Genomic DNA, 16617 nt, shown 5'->3' on the forward strand with positions numbered 1-16617 from the left:
GGTGATGGTGACATCGGGCGGCAGCGAGGCGTGGCGAGCTCGATCCCGATCCGATCTAGATCGGGAGGGGGGAAAGTGTGGGAGTGGGGCGACGGGGGAGTGGTTAGGGTTTCGGGGTCCAGGGGATAAGGGTAGTGGGGGTGGGCCTGATGGGCCAGCAGGCTGGCCTGCTAGCTGGGCCATTCGACCCAGGGGGAGGGGGGTTTCTGTTTTATTTCTTTTATTTTGTTCTTTTGTTTTCTGGTTTTGTATTTTCTTTTCTTTATTTATTTTCTTTTCTGTCTTATTTCACTTTAAAAAGTTAGGCCTTTTATAAAAGCACGGTTCCTTCACAATAAACATCTAGCCAATTATTGGCACGCTCCGAACATTTTAGTTTAATATTTTGAAAAACTTTTGTTATTTGCCAAACTTCGAATTTGAACTTTGGATCGGTTTCGAACTAACGCGAGATTAGGAACAGTAACCATGGTGACATGGCATCATTAACAGAGGTTTACTATAGCTTAATTATCTGGGCATCACAATTCTCCTCCACTACAAGAAATCTCGTCCCGAGATTTAAGAGGTGGTGTAGGAAATATGTGGTTGTGAAATTCTAACGGATCTTCTTGGTCTTGGTTGCTCTTCTCGAAGAGGTCGATCCATTACGTTGATGTCTTCATTTCTCTGCTTCAGGTCATCGTGATGAAATCAGCATTCTTCCTTCGGGAATTCCATCGTACTGACGAAAGAATAAAGGGTGGGTATTCTGGGAGAACGGACCTCTGCAAGGTTGACTATCTGGTCAATAACATCGGGGAAGGTGGCGGAAATTAACTCTCGAATTGAAACTTTAAGAAAATATCAAGAGCAATGTAAGGAGGTATCATGGAAAGTTTCGAGCGGGCAGGCAATCGTTCGATGCCTGTTACAGGGCATGAAAGGGGTTCAAAGCAACTGGAATAAGTATTGCCTCTAATACCATAATTGATGATCTCTCGGAACGTGGCTCATGAATTACTTACGAGGCCATGTGCGAGAAACAACCTTGGGAGCAGGGGTACAGGAGAGTCAGGTTTCGATCCTGTGGAACTGTGGGTTATGGGCCCACCGTGTGGGTTAAAAGTAGAAAGTGGGCTGACATCTTGCACGGTCACAATAGCAAGGCATGTCAGAGGGTAGTCTGTCAGTTATGTCGGCAACAACGTCGGTACCAAGGGTGAGGGACGAAGAGAACCATCTTCTTGCTCGTTGAATGAGGCAGACCAATTGGCAAAGTTCTCGTCCATCGGTGGTTACCGGAATGCTATCGACATATGCAACAGGGTCTTGCTGACAAAATTGTACACCGGGATGTTTACATAAGCAGGAGAATATTACTGCTTAGATAATATAGATCAGAAGAAAGATCAAACAAAACAATGGAAAGGAAAATGTGTTTAAACACATATTTCAGGGGTATATCCTTCCCAAGGACAAGCAGAGCATGATATCCATGGCAGGATATAATGTAGATAACCCTTTAGGTAAGGGGAGAGGAAGTTCATGCGATTTCCCAAACAACGGTGTTTGAATAATTGATAAAGGAAATTTAGCACGGTGCTTCAAATGTTCTTAGCGATGATCAGAGTACTACAAACATGCTTCGAGATAGCATCGACATGATCTTCAAGCAAGGTCAGACTTTGGAAACACAAAGGATCCATCAGGAATAACTTGTGGAATAAGTCTTACTATTTCCTCATGGAAGAATCGATAACCTTGTTGAAAAGGAATCTATAACAATAGGGCCTCTGGCCAGGTGTGCTAGGCACGACATCACCTTACCAGGTCACACAAAGACCAATGTTATAACTCTTGGAAATATGTTCCAACCATCATATCTGACCGAGATTCAGATCTGATTGGTGTTAGGATAACTCAGATTCAGGATGCCTAAGAAGAAAGTGCAACACAAATTGTCGAGATGACATTGTATGATTCTCGGGAATTGAACTATGGAAGCGAGTTCCGAAATAAGAGTTCATCATCAAACCAAGGAGAGGACGAGGAGGTGACTGAGGGACTCAGCGACAATTCATCAAGATTTCCGACAAGATGGATTTCCACAATTATGTGAACAAGGAGATAACATTTGTCGGATCAAATGATATAATGATGTATGCTCGAGGAAAACATACACAATTAAACATTGGTTGAGAAGTTCGCCCGAAATATGGGCATAGGTAGCCTGATCAATTGTTAGAATGGTGATTCAATATCCGATAGGCTAAGAATGAACTATTGATCATTCACTTCAAAGCAACAGGGTTGCTAGAAGTATAGAATCCAAGCAGCGCCGTTCACTTGTTGGTATCCCGGTTAGAATCAACACGGGGACCAAGAAAGAATGGACATGGCGAGGAGTATCACTTGTATCAAGAATTCTTAGTAGGTGGTGAAATTCTCGCCACATTCTTGACATAAAAGACGGTAATACTCCAAGGTAAAGAAGAACAAATGTTGGATATCAAGGAACTCAAGGTATAACACAAAACACGAACAAGTTTGTGTTAAACGGAAGGCAATAAAGTGGTCGAGGATAACACAAATCATCGAGGGCAAGGATGGTATTTCCCATCATGAATTCAATTGATATCCTGAAAGAGCTCAGAATGCTGATGATGATCACAACACATTTGTCGAGAGATTTCATGAAGATGTAATCGCTCGGCAATGACATCAAGTCAAAGGAATGGTGAAGTGAAAGGTTATTGGAACCATGGGTACGACACAACCTCGAAATCAAGTTTGTTCCTCAAGGAGAAATGATATGACGAGGAAGATCGACGTAATATTAGCTCACCATCGAAATTTGTGCTCTGGGAAGGACAGTGTAGCATAGTTAAAATTAACACAATAATGATGTAACCGATCAGGCTAGGAATGAAGTGATGGAGTATTGAACTCCTCAACAACAAAGTACTAGGAGTAGTGAATCACGGTGTTGATTCGATTCACTGATCAGTGTTCTCGGTTGACGACAACCCAGAACCCGTGGAGTGACTATCACGGGGAAAGGTACTACTTGATCAGAAATTCATAAGATGTAGTGCAATGGGTTGATATCCTCGAGATACCGGGGGTAATACTCGAAGGTAGATCAAAATAGAGGTTGGGCAGACGTAATGATCTGCAGAAGGCAAGTACTTTTAACTTGTCCGAGAATGGGATCAAAGAAGAACAATCACGGTCGGAACCACGATTGCAAAGGACAAAATCATAGATACAAGATCAAATTATGCCAAGTGAATAATTATTGTTACGAGAAGCTATCATGATAAGCTCAACATCGTTTTCATGGGCATGAACACAAGGTTCAAGGTCGACTCCCACTTCTCCAATGTATAACCTTTCAATCACTCCTCGCGTTCGATGAAGATGTAGTGCTAAAATTTTATCTGGCATAACACCGTTAGAGTATGACCCGTGAAAACTTTCGAGTTCACACAGATTAAGGAAGGCATAGGTTCAACCAATCGGAGCTTCTTAAAACATATACCATGAACTTGAGGAGCAAATAACACAAGCTCGATAGTAGAGCATGGGTGACAAAACGAGATGATACAATTTATCGAAGGCATTATGTATCAGGGAAAGAACTTCTCGAGGGTTTTGTATACGAAGGACATTGTCGGATGATATTTCAACAAAGGATCCGACGGTCCATAGCGAAGCTGCTTTGAGTATCGGGCTATCGGCACACAACCAGAGGAAGAAACAATGCGAATGCATTTGATTATAGAAGCAACTGGCTAATTCAAAGGTCACATGTAAAGGAATTATGATTTCCAAATCAAAGGATCAAATGCAAACACTCTGATTAAGGGTGGATAAGTTGAGTAAGCTTAGGGGTAAAATCGACAACAATTTGATTGATCGAGATTCAGCTCATGTTTAAAATGACGTCTGAGCCAAAAGGATGAATTCTAGGATCTGATTGAGGATTGCGAGCATTCGCAACATTTTGAATCAACGGACTCAAAACGATAATGACAAGGGATGCCAATATGATTACGAGACTTATGGGAATGACCATAATGCAAGCAAGCAAGCAAGAATTTCAGGAGCAACAGGCTGCTCAGGATTTTCGGAAGACCGAATGGTATTCGAAGAATTTTGTGAAATACATGAATCATATAGGGATGAACGGATACTTGATAAGTGCGAGAAATTATCCGTAGGGGTATTCAGGTGGCAAAGAATTGCAAGGCAGTAGGCACAAAGTATTCTCAGAACAATAGAGAGAATTTTGATGTATCTTGTAATAACAAGATCAACTGGGGATGAATGTATGAATGAAAAATGTAGGTAGTTATCCATAAGGATACATCAGTGGTAGGGAATTATAAAAGCGATGGCACATAGTCTCGAGAGAACATCGTAGAGTGTCTTCGGAATCTTCTGGTGAAGCATGCGATCGTTCGGACCGAGGGGCTCTCCAGGAGAAAGTATTTACGAGAACCTAGAGTTAGAGTTAGCAAGATCATTTAGCCCGAATAGGAGAGAGATCAGAGTCCCAGAGTATAGATGAGGAGTAAAAGATCCTAATACCACCCAATGGCGACGTGGGCCCGTAAGGCACACAGCCATGTTAGTAAAAGTTTTGCAATGACTAGACTCGACTTCGGCCAAGGAATGTGGAAGGGGGATTCCTACAGGCAGCCGGCTCTGATACCAACTTGTGACGCCCCCGATTCAATCGTACACTAATCATACGCAAACGTGTACGATCAAGATCAGGGACTCACAGGAAGATATCACAACACAACTCTAAAAACAAAATAAGTCATACAAGCATCATAATACAAGCCAGGGGCCTCGAGGGCTCGAATACAAATGCTCGATCATAGACGAGTCAGCGGAAGCAACAATATCTGAGTACAGACATAAGTTAAACAAGTTTCCATAAGATGGCTAGCACAAACTAGGATACAGATCGAAAGAGGCGCAGGCCTCCTGCCTGGGATCCTCCTAAACTACTCCTGGTCGTCGTCAGCGGCCTGAACGTAGTAGTAGGCACCTCCGGTGTAGTAGGAGTCATCGTCGACGATGGCGTCTGGCTCCTGGGCTCCAGCATCTGGTTGCGACTGTTGGAAATATGCCCTAGAGGCAATAATAAATAGGTTATTATTATATTTCCTTGTTCATGATAATCGTTTATTATCCATGCTAGAATTGTATTGATAGGAAACTCAGATGCATGTGTGGATACATAGACAACACCATGTCCCTAGTAAGCCTCTAGGAGACTAGCTCGTTGATCAATAGATGGTTACGGTTTCCTGACCATGGACATTGGATGTCGTTGATAACGGGATCACATCATTAGGAGAATGGTGTGATGGACAAGACCCAATCCTAAGCCTAGCACAAGATCGTGTAGTTCGTTTGCTCAGAGCTTTTCTAATGTCAAGTATCATTTCCTTAGACCATGAGATTGTCCAACTCCCGGATACCGTAGGAATGCTTTGGGTGTACCAAACGTCACAACGTAACTGGGTGGCTATAAAGGTGCACTACAGGTATCTCCGAAAGTGTCTGTTGGGTTGGCACGAATCGAGACTGGGATTTGTCACTCCATGTAAACGGAGAGGTATCTCTGGGCCCACTCGGTAGGACATCATCATAATGTGCACAATGTGACCAAGGAGTTGATCACGGGATGATGTGTTATGGAACGAGTAAAGATACTTGCCGGTAACGAGAATGAACAAGGTATCGGGATACCGATGATCGAATCTCGGGCAAGTAACATACCGATAGACAAAGGGAATTGTATATGGGATTGCTTGAATCCTCGACATCGTGGTTCATCCGATGAGATCATCAAGGAGCATGTGGGAGCCAACATGGGTATCCAGATCCCACTGTTGGTAATTGACCGGAGAGTCGTCTCGGTCATGTCTGCATGTCTCCCGAACCCATAGGGTCTACACACTTAAGGTTCGGTGACGCTAGGGTTTTAGAGATATTAGTATGCGGTAACCCGAAAGTTGTTCGGAGTCCCGGATGAGAGACATCACGAGGAGTTCCGGAATGGTCCGGAGGTAAAGATTTATATATGGGAAGTCTTATTTTGGTCGCCGGAAAAGTTTCGCACTTTATCGGTATTGTACCGGGAGTGCCGAAAGGGGTCCGGGGGTCCACCAAGGGGTCCACCAGCCCCGGGGGGGCCACATGGGCTGTGGGGGGTGCGCCTTGGCCTTTATGGGCCAAGGGAACCAGCCCCAAGAGGTCCATGCGCCAACAGATAAGATAAACGGAGAGTCCTAAAGGGGGAAGGCACCTCCGAGGTGCCTTGGGGAGGAAGGACTCCTCCCTGGCCGCACCCTTCCTTGGAGGAAGGGCCAAGGCTGCGCCCTCCACCCCATCTCCCTTGGCCCTATATATAGTGGGGGAGGGAGGGCAGCAGCAATCCAAGCCCTGGCGCCTCCCTCTCCCTCCCGTGACACACCTCCCTCCTCCCGCAGCGCTTGGCGAAGCCCTGTTGGAATCCCGCTACTTCCACCACCACGCCGTCGTGCTGCTGGATCTCCATCAACCTCTCCTCCCCCCCCCCCTTGCTGGATCAAGAAGGAGGAGACGTCGCTGCTCCGTACGTGTGTTGAACGCGGAGGTGCCGTCCGTTCGGCGCTCGGTCATCGGTGATTTGGATCACGACGAGTACGACTCCATCAACCCCGTTCTCTTGAACGCTTCCGCTCGCGATCTACAAGGGTATGTAGATGCACTCCCCTTCCCCTCGTTGCTAGATTACTCCATAGATTGATCTTGGTGATGCGTAGAAAATTTTGAATTTCTGCTACGTTCCCCAACAGTGGCATCATGAGCTAGGTCTATGCGTAGTTTCTATGCACGAGTAGAACACAAAGCAGTTGTGGGCGTAGATGTTGCCAATTCTTCTTGCCGCTACTAGTCTTATCTTGTTTCGGCGGCATTGTGGGATGAAGTGGCCCGGACCGACCTTACACGTACGCTTACGTGAGACTGGTTCCACCGACTGACATGCACTAGTTGCATAAGGTGGCTAGCGGGTGTCTGTCTCTCCCACTTTAGTCGGAACGGATTCGATGAAAAGGGTCCTTATGAAGGGTAAATAGAAATTGGCATATCACGTTGTGGTTTTACGTAGGTAAGAAACGTTCTTGCTAGAAACCTATACAAGCCACGTAAAAACTTGCAACAACAATTAGAGGACGTCTAACTTGTTTTTGCAGCATGTGCTATGTGATGTGATATGGCCAGAAGATGTGATGAATGATATATGTGATGTATGAGATTGATCATATTCTTGTAATAGGAATCATGACTTGCATGTCGATGAATATGACAACCGGCAGGAGCCATAGGAGTTGTCTTTATTTTTTGTATGACCTGCGTGTCATTGAATAACGCCATGTAAATTACTTTACTTTATTGCTAAGCGCGTTAGCCATAGAAGTAGAAGTAATCTTTGGCGTGACAACTTCATGAAGACACAATGATGGAGATCATGGTGTCATGCCGGTGACAAAGATGATCATGGTGCCCCGAAGATGGAGATCAAAGGAGCAAGATGATATTGGCCATATCATGTCACTATTTGATTGCACGTGATGTTTATCATGTTATGCATCTTATTTGCTTAGAACGACGGTAGTAAGTAAGATGATCCCTTATAAAATTTCAAGAGACGTGTTCCCCCTAACTGTGCACCGTTGCGAAGGTTCGTTGTTTCGAAGCACCACGTGATGATCGGGTGTGATAGATTCTAACGTTCGAATACAACGGGTGTTGACGAGCCTAGCATGTACAGACATGGCCTCGGAACACATGCGAAACACTTAGGTTGACTTGACGAGCCTAGCATGTACAGACATGGCCTCGGAACACAAGAGACTGAAAGGTCGAACATGAGTCGTATAGTAGATACGATCAACATGGAGATGTTCACCGATGATGACTAGTCCGTCTCACGTGATGATCGGACACGGCCTAGTTTGACTCGGATCATGTATCACTTAGATGACTAGAGGGATGTCTATCTGAGTGGGAGTTCATTAAATAATCAGATGAACTTCATTATCATGAACATAGTCAAAAGGACTTTGCAAATTATGTCATAGCTTGCGCTTTAGTTCTACTGTTTAAGATATGTTGCTAGAGAAAATTTAGTTGAAAGTTGGTAGTAGCAATTATGCGGACTGGGTCCGTGAACTGAGGATTGTCCTCATTGCTGCACAGAAGGCTTATGTCCTTAATGCACCGCTCGGTGTGCTGAACCTCGAGCGTCGTCTGTAGATGTTACGAAACATCTAACATACACGTTTTGATGACTACGTGATAGTTCAGTGCGTATTGCTAACGGTTTAGAATTGTGGCACCAAAGACGGTTTTGAAACGTCGCAGAACATATGAGATGTTCCGAAGACTGAAATTGGGATTTCAGACTAGTGCCCACGTCAAGAGGTATGAGACCCCTGACAAGTTTCTTAAGCCTGCAAACTAAGGGAGAAAAGCTCAATCGTTGAGCATGTGCTCAGATTGTCTGAGTACTGCAATCGCTTGAATCGAGTGGGAGTTAATCTTCCAGATGAGATGGTGATGGTTCTCCAAAGTCACTGCCACCAAGCTACTGGAGCTTCGTGATGAACTATAACATATCAGTGATAGATATGATGATCCTTGAGCTATTTGCGATGTTTGACACCGCGAAAGTAGAAATCAAGTAGGAGCATCAATTGTTGATGGTTAGTAAAACCACTAGTTTCAAGAAGGGCAAGGGAAGAAGGGATACTTCATGAAACAACAAATCAGTTGCTGCTCTAGTGAAGAATCCCAAGGTTGAACCCAAACCCGAGACTAAGTGCTTCTGTAATGAGGGGAACGGTCACTGAAGGGGAACTACCCTAGATACTTGGTAGATGAGAAGGCAGGCAAGGTCGACAGAAGTATATTGGATATACATTGTATGAATGTGTACTTTACTAGTACTCCTAGCAGCACGAGGGTACTAGATACCGGTTCGGTTGCTAAGTGTTAGTAACTCGAAATAAAAGCTGCGGAATAAACGGAGACTAGCTAAAGGTGAGATGACGATATGTGTTGGAAGTGTTTCCAAGGTTGATGTGATCAAGCATCGCATGCTCCCTCTACCATCGAGATTTGGTGTTTGCGTTGAGCATGATTGGATTATGTTTATCGCAATACGGTTATTCATTTAAGGAGAATAATGGTTACTCTATTTATTTGAATAATACCTTCAATGGTCTTGCACCTAAAATGAATCTCGATCGTAGTGATACACATGTTCATGCCAAAAGATATAAGATAGTAATGATAGTTCCACATACTTGTGGCACTGCCATTTGAGTCATATTGGTATAGAACGCATGAAGAAGCTCCATGTAGATGGATCTTTGGACTCAGTCATTTTTTAAAAGATTGAGACATGCGAACCATGTCTATTGGTATATATGCATGAAGAAACTCCATGCAGATGGATCGTTTGGACTCACTTGATTTTGAATCACTTGAGACATGCAAACCATACCACATGGGCAAGATGACTGAAGGGCCTCGTTTTCAGTAAGATGGAACAAGAGAGCAACTTGTTGGAAGTAATACATTTGATGTGTGCAGTCCAATGAGTGCTGAGGCATGAAGTGGATAACGTTATGTTCTTACTTCACAGATGATTTGAGTAGATGCTGAGTGTATTTACTTGATGAAACACAAGTCTGAATTATTGAAAGGTTCAAGTAATTTCAGAGTGAAGTTGAAGATCGTCGTGACAAGAGGATAAAATGTCTATGATATGATCATAGAGATGAGTATCTGAGTTACGAGTTTGGCACACAATTAAGACATTGTGGAAAGTGTTTCACAATCAATACCACCTGGAACACCATAGTGTGATGGTGTGTCCGAACATCATAACTGCACCCTATTTGATATGGTGCATACCATGATGTCTCTTATCGAATTACCACTATCGTTTATGGGTTAGGCATTAGATACAACCGCATTCACTTTAAAGGGGCACCACACAATTCCGTTGAGACGACACCGTTTAGAGAAACCTGAGTTGTCGTTTCTTAAAAGTTTGGGGCTGCGATGCTTATGTGAAAAAGTTTCAGGCTGATAAGCTCGAACCCAAAGCGGATAAATACATCTTCATAGAAAACCCAAAACAGTTGGGTATACCTCCTATTTCAGATCTGGAAGCAAAAGTAATTGCTTCTAGAAACGAGTCCTTTCTCGAGGAAAAGTTTCTCTCGAAAGAATTGAGTGGGAGGATGGTGGAGACTTGATAAGGTTATTGAACCGTCACTTCAACTAGTGTGTAGCAGGGCACAGGAAGTTGTTCCTGTGGCACCTACACCAATCGAAGTGGAAGCTTATGATAGTGATCATGAAACTTCGGATCAAGTCACTACCAAACCTCGTAGGACGACGAGGATACGTACTACTTCAGATTAATGCGTGATCCTGTCTGGGAAGTCATGTTGCTAGACAACAATGAACCTACGAGCTATGGAGAAGCGATGGTGGGCCCATATTCCGACAAATGGTTAGAAGCCATGAAATCCGAGATAAATGGATCTTTGAGAAGAAGACGGACGTGGACAGTAATGTTACCGTCTATGAAGCTCGACTTGTGGCAAAGAGTATTTCCACGAGTTCAAGGAGTTGACTACGATGAGATTTTCTCATCCGTAGCGATGCTTAAGTCCGTCGGAATCATGTTAGCATTAGCTGCATTTATGAAATCTGGCAGATGGATGTCAAAACAAGTTTCCTTACCAGTTTTCGTAAGGAAAGGTTGTATGTGATACAATCAGAAGGGTTTTGTCGATCCTAAGGATGCTAAAAGGTATGCTAGCTCCAGCGACCCTTCCATGGACTAGAGCAAGCATCTCGGAGTCAGAATATACGCTTTGATGGAGTGATCAAAGTTTTGGGTTTATACAAAGTTTGTTAGAAACTTGTATTTACAATAAAGTGAGTGGGAGCGCTACAACATTTCTGATAAGTATATGTGAATGACATATTGTTGATCCGAAATGATGTAAAATTTCTGGAAAGCATAAAGGGTTGTTTGAAAGGAGTTTTTCAAAGGAAGACCTGGATAAAGCTGCTTACATATTAGGCATCAGGATCTATAGAGAAAGATCAAGACGCCTGATGATACTTTCAAAGAACGCACACCTTGACATGATTTTGAAAGAGTTCAAAATAGATCAGCAAAGAAGGAGTTCTTGGCTGTGTTACAAGGTGTGAGTATTGAGTAAGACTCAAGACCTGACCACAGCAGAAGAGAGAGAAAGGACGAAGGTCGTCCCCTATGCTTTAGACGTAGGCTCTACAGTATGCTATGCTGTGTACCGCACATGAAGTGTGCCTTGCCATGAGTTGGTCAAGGGGTACAATAGTGATCCGGGAATGGATCACATGACAGCGGTCGAACTTATCCTTAGTATATAGTGGACTAAGGAATTTTCTCGATTATGGAGGTGAAAAGGAGTTCGTCGTAAAGGGTTACGTCGATGCGAACTTTGACACTAATCCGGATGACTCTGAGTAGTAAACCGGATTCGTATAGTAGAGCAATTATTTGAAATGGCTCCAAATAGCGCGTGGTAGCATCCACAAGATGACATAGATATTCGTAAAGCACACACGGATCTGAAAGGTTCAGACCCGTCGACTAATAACCTCTCTCACAAGCATAACATGATCAAACCAGAACTCATTGAGTGTTAATCACATAATGATGTGAACTAGATTGTTGACTCTAGTAAACTCTTTGGATGTTGGTCACATGGTGATGTGACCTGTCAGTGTTAATCACATGGTGATGTGAACTAGATTATTGACTCTAGTGCAAGTGGGAGACTGTTGCAAATATGCCCTAGAGGCAATAATAAATAGGTTATTATTATATTTCCTTGTTCATGATAATCGTTTATTATCCATGCTAGAATTGTATTGATAGGAAACTCAGATGCATGTGTGGATACATAGACAACACCATGTCCCTAGTAAGCCTCTAGGAGACTAGCTCGTTGATCAATAGATGGTTACGGTTTCCTGACCATGGACATTGGATGTCGTTGATAACGGGATCACATCATTAGGAGAATGATGTGATGGACAAGACCCAATCCTAAGCCTAGCACAAGATCGTGTAGTTCGTTTGCTCAGAGCTTTTCTAATGTCAAGTATCATTTCCTTAGACCATGAGATTGTGCAACTCCCGGATACCGTAGGAATGCTTTGGGTGTACCAAACGTCACAACGTAACTGGGTGGCTATAAAGGTGCACTACAGGTATCTCCGAAAGTGTCTGTTGGGTTGCCACGAATCGAGACTGGGATTTGTCACTCCGTGTAAACGGAGAGGTATCTCTGGGCCCACTCGGTAGGACATCATCATAATGTGCACAATGTGACCAAGGAGTTGATCACGGGATGATGTGTTACGGAACGAGTAAAGATACTTGCCGCTAACGAGAATGCACAAGGTATCGGGATACCGACGATCGAATCTCGGGCAAGTAACATACCGATAGACAAAGGGAATTGTATACGGGATTGATTGAATCCTCGACATCGTGGTTCATCCGATGAGATCATCGAGGAGCATGTGGGAGCCAACATGGGTATCCAGATCCCGCTGTTGGTTATTGACCGGAGAGTCATCTCGGTCATGTCTGCATGTCTCCCGAACCCGTAGGGTCTACACACTTAAGGTTCGGTGACGCTAGGGTTGTAGAGATATTAGTATGCGGTAACCCGAAAGTTGTTCGGAGTCCCGGATGAGATCCCGGACATCACGAGGAGTTCCGGAATGGTCCGGAGGTAAAGATTTATATATGGGAAGTCTTATTTTGGTCGCCGGAAAAGTTTCGCACTTTATCGGTATTGTACCGGGAGTGCCGAAAGGGGTCCGGGGGTCCACCAAGGGGTCCACCAGCCCCAGGGGGGCCACATGGGCTGTGGGGGGTGCGCCTTGGCCTTTATGGGCCAAGGGAACCAGCCCCAAGAGGCCCATGCGCCAACAGATAAGATAAACGGAGAGTCCTAAAGGGGGAAGGCACCTCCGAGGTGCCTTGGGGAGGAAGGACTCCTCCCTGGCCGCACCCTTCCTTGGAGGAAGGGTCAAGGCTGCGCCCCCCCTCTCCCTTGGCCCTATATTTAGTGGGGGGGAGGGAGGGCAGCAGCAATCCAAGCCCTGGCGCCTCCCTCTCCCTCCCGTGACACACCTCCCTCCTCCCGCAGCGCTTGGCGAAGCCCTGTTGGAATCCCGCTACTTCCACCACCACGCCGTCGTGCTGCTGGATCTCCATCAACCTCTCCTCCCCCCCTTGCTGGATCAAGAAGGAGGAGACGTCGCTGCTCCGTACGTGTGTTGAACGCGGAGGTGCCGTCCGTTCGGCGCTCGGTCATCGGTGATTTGGATCACGACGAGTACGACTCCATCAACCCCGTTCTCTTGAACGCTTCCGCTCACGATCTACAAGGGTATGTAGACGCACTCCCCTTCCCCTCGTTGCTAGATTACTCCATAGATTGATCTTGGTGATGCATAGAAAATTTTGAATTTCTGCTACGTTCCCCAACAGCGACAACCAGAAAGAAAGGAAAGGGGGAAAAGGGGGGCAAAGCAACCGTGAGTACTCATCCAAAGTACTCGCAAGCAAGGATCTACACTACATATGCATGGGTATATGTGTAAAGGGGCCATATCGGTGGACTGAACTACAGAATGCCAGAATAAGAGGGGGATAGCTAGTCCTGTCGAAGACTACGCTTCTGGCAGCTGATGTATACTACGCAACCTTCTTCTTATAGACATTGTTGGGCCTCCAAGTGCAGAGGTTTGTAGGACAGTAGCAAATTTCCCTCAAGTGGATGACCTAAGGTTTATCAATCCATGGGAGGCGTAGGATGAAGATGGTTTCTCTCAAGCAACCCTGCAACCAAATAACAAAAAGTCTCTTGTGTCCCCAACACACCCAATACAATGGTAAATTGTATAGGTGCACTAGTTTGGCGAAGAGATGGTCATACAAGTGCAATATGGATGGAAGATATATGTTTTTGTAATCTGAAAATATAAAAACAGCAAGGTAACTAATGATAAAAGTGAGCATAAACGGTATTGCAATGCTAGGAAACAAGGCCTAGGGTTCATACTTTCACTAGTGCAAGTTCTCTCAACGATATTAACATAATTGGATCATATAACTATCCCTCAACATGCAACAAAGAGTCACTCCAAAGTCACTAATAGCGAAGAACAAACGAAGAGATTATGGTAGGGTACGAAACCACCTCAAAGTTATTCTTTCGCATCAATCCGTTGGGCTATTCCTGCAAGTTTCACAAACAGCCCTAGAGTTCGTACTAGAATAACACCTTAAGACACAAATCAACCAAAACCCTAATGTCACCTAGATACCGCAATCTCACCTCAAGTATCCGTGGGTATGATTATACGATATGCATCACACAATCTCAGATTCATCTATTCAACCAACACATAGAACCTCAAAGAGTGCCCCAAAGTTTCTACCGGAGAATCAAGACGAAAACGTGTGCCAACCCCTATGCATAGGTTCATGGGCGGAACCCGCAAGTTGATCACCAAAACATACATCAAGTGAATCACGTGATATCCCATTGTCACCACAGATATGCACGGCAAGACATACATCAAGTGTTCTCAAATCATTAAAGACTCAATCCGATAAGATAACTTCAAAGGGAAAACTCAATCCATTACAAGAGAGTAGAGGGGGAGAAGAAACATAAGATCCAACTATAATAGCAAAGCTCGCGATACATCAAGATCGTGCCAAATCAAGAACACGAGAGAGAGAGAGAGAGAGAGAGAGAGAGAGATCAAACACATAGCTACCGGTACATACCCTCAGCCCCGAGGGTGAGCTACTCCCTCCTCGCCATGGAGAGCGCCGGGATGATGAAGATGGCCACCGGTGAGGGTTCCCCCCTCCGGCAGGGTGCCGGAATAGGGTCCCGATTGGGTTTTGGTGGCTACAGAGGCTTGCGGCGGTGGAACTCCCGATCTATTCTGTTCCCCGATCGTTTTAGGGTATATGGATATATATAGGCGGAAGAAATACGTCAGGGGAGCCACGAGGGGCCCATGAGGGTGGAGGGCGCGCCCTAGGGGGGTGGGCGCGCCCCCCTACCTCGTGGGTCCCTCGTTTCTTTCCTGACGTGCACTCCAAGTCTATCAGGTTGCTTTCCTTCCAAAAATAACTTCTCCAGAAGGTTTCATTCCGTTTTGACTCCGTTTGATATTCCTTTTCTTCAAAACACTGAAACAAGGGAAAAAACAGGAACTGGCACTGGGCTCTGGGTCAATAGGTTAGTCCCAAAAATAATATAAAAGTGTTTAATAAAGCCCATAAACATCCAAAACAGATAATATAATGGCATGGAACAACCAAAAATTATAGATACGTTGGAGACGTATCAGCAGCCTCCATCTTGCAGCATGTAGAAGAGAGTAGATGGTAAGTTCACCAAGTAGCATCGCATAGCATAATCCTACCCGGCGATCCTCCCCTCGTCGCCCTGTTAGAGAGCGATCACCGGGTTGTATCTGGCACTTGAAAGGGTGTGTTTTATGAAGTATCCGGTTCTAGTTGTCATAAGGTCAAGGTACAACTCCGGGTCGTCCTTTTACAGAGGGACACGGCTATTCGAATAGATAAACTTCCCTGCAGGGGTGCACCACATTACCCAACACGCTCGACCCCCTTTGGCCGGACAAACTTTCCTGGGTCATGCCCGGCCTCGGAAGATCAACACGTCGCAGCCCCACCTAGCCACAACAGAGAGGTCAGCACGCCGGTCTAAATCCTATGCGCGCAGGGGTCTGGGCCCATCGCCCATTGCACACCTGCACGTTGCGTACGCGGCCAGAGAGCAGACCTAGCAACCTCCATTTCAAAGGAAGTTGCGTTACGCGGTCCAACTCGGCGCGCGCCGCTCAGTCGCTAATGTCACGAAGGCTTCGGCTGATACCACGACGTCGAGTGCCCATAACTATTCCCGCGTAGTTGGTTAGTGCGTATAGGCCAGTGGCCAGACTCAGATCAAATACCAAGAACTCGTTAAACGTGTTAATTGATGTAACCGCGAACGCCGACCAAGGCCAGGCCCACCTCTCACCTAGGTAGTCTCAACCTGCCCTGTCGCTCCGCCACAAAGATCCACCCAGAGGGCCATCGGGACAAAGGTCCTTTCAGCCCCCAATCCATGAATCACTCGCGGGTGCTCCACGAGCCGACCCGACTTTAGTCACCACATGTATCATGTATAAAGTATATAGTATAAACCCGTGATCACCTCCCAAGTGATCACGTCCCGATAGTATAGCACAGCAGACGGACAAGAATGTAGGGCCATAGATGGAATACTAGCATCCTATACTAAGCATGTAGGATTGCAGGTAAAGGAAACAACAGTAGTGGCAAAGACAGGCTATGCAGCAGAATAGGATTAACGGAAAGCAGTAACATGCTACACCACTCTAATGCAAGCAGTATAGAGAAGAATAGGCGATATCTGGTGATCA

The sequence above is a fragment of the Triticum aestivum genome, chromosome 7D (genome assembly GCF_018294505.1).
Source record: "Triticum aestivum cultivar Chinese Spring chromosome 7D, IWGSC CS RefSeq v2.1, whole genome shotgun sequence".
Taxonomy (NCBI): domain Eukaryota; kingdom Viridiplantae; phylum Streptophyta; class Magnoliopsida; order Poales; family Poaceae; genus Triticum; species Triticum aestivum.